This window comes from Nomascus leucogenys, chromosome 12 (assembly GCF_006542625.1).
Source record: "Nomascus leucogenys isolate Asia chromosome 12, Asia_NLE_v1, whole genome shotgun sequence".
NCBI classification, from domain to species: Eukaryota; Metazoa; Chordata; class Mammalia; order Primates; family Hylobatidae; genus Nomascus; species Nomascus leucogenys.
The window spans coordinates 56,628,453-56,637,689 of record NC_044392.1 but is presented as its reverse complement, the minus strand read 5'-3'; the positions used below and the strand labels follow the sequence as shown (position 1 = coordinate 56,637,689).

Here is a 9,237-nt window from a genome sequence, read left to right as displayed (position 1 = left end):
TAGTTAAGTGTGGACTCTGGGGCCAGAATGCCTGGCTTTGAATTCCAGAATGCCTGGCCTCCGCCTCCATATCTGTAAAACAGGGATAAAAATGATCCCTACCTAATAAGTGAAGAACTACTAAACCCTTAAAACACTGCTTGGCACGTAGTAAATGCTCTGTAAGTATTATTAGTTACTATTATTGAAGATAATGCAACCATTTCTTGAGCATTTATTGGTACTAAGGGCAACGCTAGGCCCTTTTCATGCCTTATCATTGCTCAGCACAGGGTGCTGAGTGTCTGAGCACAGAGGATGTTACAATATTAGGTGACTTTAGGGAGGACATTGTTGCTTTCTGAGTAGAAGAAACTTTGTCTCCTGCTGAAGCCACCTAACTCACAGTAAGTTGTGTTTGATCCCGGATCAACATAAACCCCTTGAAGAATACAAACTGTCTCCAAGATGCCAGTGACTCTCACATCAACAGACTGTTAACAGTGGATCCCACAGCATTTCGCACATAGGCACCCATGTCCTCGAACCCGGATACCCAGCAGATTCTGAAATCCTGATTGTTTTTCCTGTGTCCAGCAACTGACTTTCTCCATGATCTTGGGAAGGTGCATAATCCCAGCTCTTGCTACCTAACTCATCTCCACATCCAGAAACCCCACTTCCTCCAGTCAGATCTGATGTATGTAGCAAGCTCAGCAGCTAGAGGGACACACTTCCTTCCTACTTTAGACCCTATAAAGCACAAACAATGTATAAAATGTATAAAACACAAACAATGCAACCCTATGACAGAAGTCATTGGCCTTGGACCAAGGTCTTCAGCAGACCCTCCTTCAGGTTTTCTTCCCATCTCTTCCTGTAACTGACTCTGCAGAGCTGCCCCTATCCACCGGGTAGCCATTACAAAGAGGTTCATAGCCTATAAGGGGCTTGGTGGCTGCAGAAATATGCAAACTGTCTTTAGTTTGACTTAGCCATCTATGACTAGTTTGGCTTCAGTTTGCAAAGACCCAAGGTTGCATTAATTACTTTCAATAGCAAAACCACGGTTACTTTTGCACCAACCTAATATTAACCTGACCACAGCACCAAAGTGTTCAACTTTAACCCTGGCGGGCTAGAGCACAGATTGCAAAGTCCCGGGCTCATCCTGACTTCCAGAATTACCCCAAGCGAAATGGATGGCTGGGTTAGGACAGGACCACAGTGATCAGGAGGACCTAGCATGTTTTTAATCCCCTCCATTATGAAGAATTTTGGCATTCTATTCTACTGTGAAACTACATTTGCTTTCTAAGAGACTGGGTCATGACAGCTCAAGAATCACCTGACATTTCTCTTCATCCAAAATAAGCAGGCATATTGCTCAATGGGTACCCCATGACCACCTGAATAAAACTAATATCTTTTCATAACCTCATCCTGAAACATTCTCCAAGCCTGCTGGCGGGTCCAAAGCTGGTCTGTCTTATCCATGGACTCATTCCCTGGAATTCAAGAGGTGCTGTAAAAATGCTGCCTCAAATAGCTCTGCCTGTGGCCCTGTATCCCCTATTTGAGATTAGTTCACTTAGATGCAAACATTAGAGGCTGATATTAGAGTGTGTTACCTTGGAGAGAAGATGTTCTTTAACTCAGTGCAATGATCAGATTTAAAAGGTCTCCAAGAAGGTCATTATTTCAAAATTGAGAATCTCTCATGAGAACCTCTGCTGTTCTTTCTGTCTACTGCCAGCATCTTTTAAGTATTAACTCACTTACTTCTCATTACAGTGTGGGAGGTGTTATGAGGAAACTGAGGCACAGAGAATTTAAGTAACACGTGGATGTTAGTGAGCGAGTGGCTGCAGTTTGGAGCTTGAGCACCATGTTCCAGTGTGTGTTCATCACCAGGCTTCCTTCTGGAAGGGAGAGACAGAGTCGGACCCTGGAAAACAGCAAGGGAGGGTCTGGATCAGGGGACTGTGAGCAGGCTAGGTGTTGTGAGAGCTGACCGAGGACATGGCCTAGAGGCTGATTATGGAGACCGAATATTGCTATGGAAAAGAAATTTCCAGAACCCAGATTTTGGCTACTTTTGAAAGCACTTTTGAGGTAATACTGTCCTCTAGTGGCTAGATAGCAAGTAGCGATTACCCTCCAAATAGCCAATGAGGCTTGAGTGGAGATGGTATGACAAGTCAGTGGGAAATTCATCATTTTACTCTCTAACTACAGATTCTAAGGGAAAGGCAAACCCCACTGCTATGGTCATCAGTACAGCTCAGGATTTTGGCCTCCCCCGCCCCGTGTGTTGGCTACAGGCTAGGTTCGAATGCTAATTCTGCTCATTACTGCTGAAAGGCTTTGGGCATGTTCCTTAATCTCATTTTCTCTTCTGAAAAAGAGACAATCTTGAAAAGATTGACCTTACGTGAAGATCAAATGAAGTAACGCGTGTAGTGTGTCTGGCATGTCGTAAGCACGTCAAACATGTGAACTGTGGCAATACAAGGAGCAGTGGCAAGAGCTGGGGGAGGAGTGGAGACGAATGGACCTGGACAAATTAGTGACCTTTCTGGGACCCCTACAGAACTGTTCTGGAGAAATAATTCTATTTTTCCATGTACTTTTAAGTTTGCTTTTCCTAGCATTTCTTCTACATTCCTGAATAATTTTCCACTCAAAAATTTCACTGGTTCTCCCTGCCTCCCACATTAATCTAGACATTATTAATTTCCCCAGGACAGTTCTGTGGGCAGGGAGGGCTCTACACTATGCAACTTCCAAAATCCCCAAAGCTTGGACCATCCTGGCCTGGGTCCCCACTGCTGTCCTGCCCACGGGCTCCCAGGCTGTGCTTGCTCTTCTCCCACCCCAACCACATCACCACAAAAAGCACCTCCTCCAACCCGGGGACTTTTGTAATTTCCTACCTGAAATCACCCACTCCCTACCTCTAACAATCTGTGATGAGCAGGGGACAACATAAAGTTTGAGAGAAAAGAAACCATTTATTCACTTCGAGTTTAATTTTGTAATAAACTTCACTTAATTTTGAAGTAAATTTGCAAAGTCAGCAAAATTCTTTCAAAGTCAACCTTGCTCTGGCCTAGTTGCTTATTTACTGCTAAGCTGGATGTTTTCATTAAAAGATTAACTTTGAGCCTTCAGCCTCTTCTTTAGCATGAACTGTGTGTAGTGATGTGGTGTCTTTCCTAACACCTCCGGCAGTGAGCCAGGCTTTGAGTGGCTGCATCTAAACACCTCTTTCCCTGAGGACTGGAAGACGTTAGAATCAGGTTTGTCATTGAGTGTGTTCTGTGTGCTTGGAACTGAGAAGGGAGACGAAGTGCCAAATAGGATGGGAATGGAAGATATCGTGGAAGCCAACTATGAGTTTGCAAGGCAAGGACCTTGACAAAGATGGTCCTAGGGAGACAGGTGTTAGGGAACTCAGAGGGCGTGGGCAAAGGAAGATTTGGTTTCAAAAAGCATACAGACAGAGAAGGTTAAGTCTAGGAAGTTGAGTCTTAGAATTGTATGGTGGAATATCTGTGGGTGTCCATAGGAGGAAAAATGGGTTAAAATATTTTCACTTGACAGCGTTCTGAAAACCTAAAAGGTATGGCTATTGCCTTCAGGGATATATTTAGTATTCTGACCACTGCTTCCTGGCCACAAGCAAAAGAAAACAGTGACATGGCTATGCTCCTAATAAAGTAAAGAAATTAATGTGTCTCAAACAATGTAGTTCCTTTAAGCAATAAGCTTATTTGGAACAAATGGGTTACAAAGTCCCTCTAATGAAGAGCCTCTGATTGTGTTAAGTTGAATCTACAGATTAACCTGGGGAGAACTGCCAAGAACGCTAATGAAGACAAGGAGGTACTGGTATAAAGATAGATAATAGATCAATGGAACAGAATAAAGAGTCCATTAGTAGGAAGCAAAATCCCCAAACTTCTATTCTTAACTACTACTATATTCTGCATTTTACAAGATCCTTCAATTCTCACAAGATCCCTATGAGATAGACAGTAATAACCTGATTTAAAGATAGATGAGAATTGGAGCTTGTCTAGAATAGATTGAGTGGAACATCATTTGTGGTATATCATTTGAGAGGTAATGGGAATATTGTGAAATTCCCAGGTAACTCTCCCCTCAAAAAGACTCCTGTTATACTCTAAATCATATCAGCTATCAAATGATGAGCTATTAAAGTCTGTCTTCTTCAACTGTAAGCTTCTTGAGAGCAGAAACTGATGTGATAAAGGTCACCCCCCATATCTCTAGTGTTTAGCATACCTTGATATATTATGTTAAATCAGGCTATGTTACAGTAAAGAATAAACCTTGACAACTTAGTGAGATAACACACAAATATTTATTTCTTCCTCACACAGTATCAGCTCATCTCCAGGGCTACTCTTTTCCAAATGGCGTTTTGGGAATCCAAGTGGCCTTTCTCTTACAGCTTTGCCTTCTTGAGGATGGAGGATCGCTGTAGAGGGGGAAACAAAGCTGGAGGGTCACACACCAGCTCTTCAATCCTTGGCCTAGGATTAACACCTGCTATTCCCACTCCCAGCCCATTGGCCAGAAGAACTAGTCACAGAGCCATGCCTGTATTTAAGCAACAGGGAAATGTTAAGCATGTGGAGAGCAGTATATGCCTCCGCCATCCTGGCTGAGAGTGTGTGTCAATAAACCTTCTTGGATAAACTAATGAGTAAATCTGACAGAGGGTTTAAATTATACTATGACAGAAATACTCAAATCCTGAAGCAGCTTTCCACTTCCAGAGCCTCAGATGAAATCACACTTGTCATCAACAGGAGGAATAATGAACATGGAGCTGCCTTTATTAACAATCTAGTCTATACAAGGCACTGTTCTAGAAATTTCAAAGGGACCATACTGCTTAGTCCTCATGGCAGCCCTATGGGATGGATGTTAATATTCTCCTTTAACAAATAAATTTTGCACAGAACCGTGGTGAGCAAGTAGTAGAGCTGAGATTTCAGCCTATGTTTGCCAAGTGCCAAAGCTTATGATACAGTCTATCTTCTCTACTCCACTGATTCCCTCAGTCATTAGTTCCTTGGGCACAGTTGATCGGTGGAAAGCAATGGCCTTCAGGAACACAGTCTGGGTAGTTGCCATGGAGAGAGATGCCAGGAGGAAGGCAAAGAAAGAAAAAACTGCACTCCATAGCTGGGCTCTTCCATCCCCAACTGCTCTGCCTTTTCTCCTTTCTCTCCTGCTACCACCCAGTGATTGCCACTGTGAGATATAGGTACACCTGCAAGACCTGAAGTCACTAGTGGAGAGAGTAGAGGTCAGAGCCTGTTTTGGAGCTTTGTGTGGATTCTGATGTCTGTTTTGCACATCCTATCCTTGTTGAGCAGATGAAGAGGCAAGTGCAGTGATCTCACAGTGTCACATAGAATTCCTTTCCCAATGGCCTGGATTTTGTGGGAATGGACCAAGCTCACTTTATGCAGCATTTTGACCATTCAGAACAGAGACTTAAATGTCTCCTTCATACCACTAACACTCCATACTGGCTCAAAGACATTGGAAACAAGTCAGAAGGGTTCCAGGTCAGGCTTTGCCATTTCTGTTGCATTAGCTTGGATAACTCACATGAATTATCCGAGCGTTAATGTTTTCATCTATAACGTGGGGCTCATACATACACTCTCTGATTGCCCACTGGATTGTTGTAAGCACCAAATGGAATAACATATAGAAGAGTGCTCTGTAGACTGTTAAGACAGATTTAAACATAAGAATTTATTTTTTAGTGATTGGCTGAATAATGAAGATTTTTTTTAACTTTCTGATTGAGTTATGATTTTTTGAGGGAAGAAAGCAAAGTTGCATATGTCCATGACATTTTAATCCTCTAAGGTCCATGCCAACTCTATCATTCCATAAACCACACTTGGCTGTGCCCATTTTCTTCTTTCTATAGTGCTTAAGAGCCAGGCCACTGGAATCATGAAACATTACTAGTTATGTAATATTGAACTAAGTATTTTAACCTCTTGAACTTCAGGTTTCTCACCCGTGAAATGGGGATGATAATATTTGTGTTGAACATTTCAACAAGGTTTAAAACAGTCATGCATGTAAAGCAATTTACACAGTGCATGGCACATCATGAAGTACTTGATAAATGGTTGCAATATTATTGTCATTATTATTATTCATATTAAGGAACCATCATGCTGCCTCCAGGGCTCTTTGCATAATCAAATTATTCCACTGTTTGAAAGAATAAGAAAGTCCTCATCTTTCAAAACACTATATAAACATTTGGATCAATGTCTCCCAGTATGCCCTAAACTATGTTCAACGCTCTATGGACAGCACACAGTTTACAACATGGCTGGGTTCCAAAACTCTACTTGGAGGGCATTTGTCTGAAACTCAGAACAGATTTTCCCACAGAAAGGATGCTATTAAAATAGCGGTTGGATTCCCAGGTGACTGAAAATACCCACTTGATACACAAAATAGCAGAAGATCTGGCATATTTGCAATGCAAATTACTGTAAATCAATGTTATTGTATTGCTAGTCATTAACCAAAACTGAAAACTAAGAAAACTGTGTAATAAATCATTTTAAAAAATTTCTTGTATATGCAACTGATGAAGAAAAGTAGGCTTAATTAGAAGAAGAGAGAATTCAGTGGAAACGTAAGTAAGAAATGTTAAGATGCCTTTGAGGGTACTTTTTGAAGTTCTTTGCTAGGTCTAATGTGACTTCAAAATTGTTTCACTTTGTTCTTCTTCACATAAGGGACTATACAGCACAATTATTTTTGGTTTGCAAATGAAAAAGGAAAGGAAATGGGAGAGATTAGGAAAAGAGAAGAAAGCGTGAGAAAGACTTCCCTGAGAAAGGCACTCAATAGTTTGGAGAAATCGAGAAAGGAGGAAGAGGCACATCTGTGTAGTAAAACGGATTTCAATTACCTAGTCTGAGAACAGGAAAAACAGGTGGTGTGACAGGCTGTACCTCTTGTAAAAGGGAATAGTGACAAGACTGGTCAAGTAGTTATCCACTGAAACCATAAGGTGGTGCCACAGGACCAGAAAAGTTCTTGAAAAGAACGGCCTCCAGGCTGGGGAGGAGGAGCAAAGGCAGGCTTGAGTACCCAGCTGTTTGTTGTTGGCAAATATGTCTAAACATTGTGCTGGTTCCCTGTTCTATACTTTATTGCCATGAAGTAAATGCTGAACTAGAATGTTCATATGACCTCATCTAAACAGCTCTCTGTATTTATGGGCAAAGAAAGCACAGAATATGAGTACTTAAAGGACCTCAGCTCAGCTTTTAATTTCAGGTGGCTTCAAATCTATTATGGATTAAGCTGAAATATACAAAAATGTATATTTTCTCAAATGAAGAAACTGAGACTTGGAGAGAAGACATGTGGCCTGCCACTGTTCAAATAACAAATAAGTGTTAGTAGCTATCTCTCTTGAAGCAGCCTGCCTCTCAGGCTGCCGCATGCACCACTCCACTGACTGGATGAAGCAAAAGTTTATTCTGTATTCCAGCTTCAACTGGAGCTCCTTTTACTGGCATGGCTAAGCAGGGTCAAAAGGAGTAGAGGTGAAGATGGAATGATAAAATGTAGTGTAGATGAGTTGAGTCTCTAGAAATCTTAGGTCTGTGCTGAGAAGCTAACTCTCGCGTAAGGGGAAGCTAATTCTAGGTTATATTGCCAGGCTGTCCAGAAGCAATTGCAAGAGTCATACTGTATTTCAGAAAGAACCCTGAATGTGGAGACAGAAGACCTGGGTTCATTTATTAGCTGTGCTACCAAACTTGTGCACATCTCTCTGTCTCTCTAAGGTCCCTCTTGGCTCCATCGAGCAAGATGTTCTCATAGTCTTCCAATCCTCAATAGGCAAGATGTGTGGGAGGCAGGACAATGGTAGGTTGTGACCTAATTAGGTCACAATAACTTCAGAGTGAGCATGTCCTTAACATAAACGTGCCCCGCCATGGCAAATCTCAAAAACTCTTTCAATCTATGACACACAAAGCTCCTAGAGTAAAGCAAAGATATGACTCACTCCCCTATCATGACTAAAGAAGCCATTCTGAAGAACTGAAGCATCATACTCCTCATGGTAGAACATGCTTACAGGTCGAGAAGGGAATTTTCATTAGTAGAAATGAAAAAAGGCTAATGAGAGTGGTTGAGAAGTAGCAGCCTAAAGAGGAGAGATTATTATATAAATCAGAATAAAACAAACAAAAAAAGGGCCATTATGGTTCAGAAGGCTCCTGCATCCTTGATTCACAATGTGTGAGAGCTCAGGGAAGAAGCCAGAACTGATTCTGGGCTGACAGGCACCAGGAATTAATCCTTGCCACATCTTAACTGGATTGGCTTCTTTTCCCCTCACTCCCATACAAATGCCATCCTTGATTCCTCAGATCACTGCAATGTTAGAAACACTCAGTTCCCTTTTTACTCTGAGGGCTGACCCACTGTTCCTGGGCATCCAAATTCTTCTCCCTGCCCTCTCTTGCCAATGCTGAGGGCTCATCTGCCTCAGTCACAGGAGCCTTTTCCAATGCCATTGATTCATGTCTTCCCTGAACCCAACACTGCCATCTGCACATGGCTCTCCTACTCTCCATCAGCTCTGGGACCCTTCTCCTCTCCCATCACCTCTTTCATTCTCAGGGTCTCCTCTAGCTTCAGCCTCTCCCCTGACAATGCTGTTGTTGACAATGCTGTGGTGATGGCTATACCCTTTGTATCCACTATCCTTGAGGGGAAGACTGATTAAAGCATTTTCAGCCAACTTTGAACAGTCTAATCTCTCAAACTAGTCCCGTAAACTGTAGCCTTGATATTATCAGACATTCCATTGGGAAACTTGGCATAAGTTCCTAAAGAACTAGGCCAGAGGTTCTGGAAGGACACCATCCTATAGAACCAAGCAAGTGTACCTTAAAGTGAGTCATCAGAGGCTGACTTTTCTCCCCCGTTGTATCTCCACAGTCTACCCTGCAATTTTCACGCTGAGATTTCCCACAGACTGTATAGGGGGTTTCCATACAAATATAAGCTCTGATAACCCTGAGTTCCTAAAGCAACGCCAACATGAATCATATGAATCATACAAAATCTTCAAAGGAAGACAACTTGTTATCTGTCTGGTGTTAAATCAGATTGCAATATTGAAGAAAGCCACGTCTTCCTTGAAAAGCCTGCCAG

The 9,237-nt window shown here is 42.1% G+C and overlaps 1 protein-coding gene across 2 annotated transcripts in view; it reads left to right on the top strand.

Annotated features, from left to right (window-relative positions):
- The first annotated feature begins 3,154 nt into the window (after positions 1–3,154).
- HAO2 (hydroxyacid oxidase 2) overlaps positions 3,155–9,237 on the top strand; it is a 25,330-nt gene continuing 19,247 nt past the window's right edge. Inside the window, exon 1 of one of the 2 annotated variants that reach the window (XM_003268059.2) lies at positions 3,155–3,281. The gene's annotated coding sequence lies outside the window, so the exon portion shown is untranslated. The remainder of the gene's footprint in view (positions 3,282–9,237) is intronic. The other variant, XM_003268058.3, reaches the window with a different exon arrangement.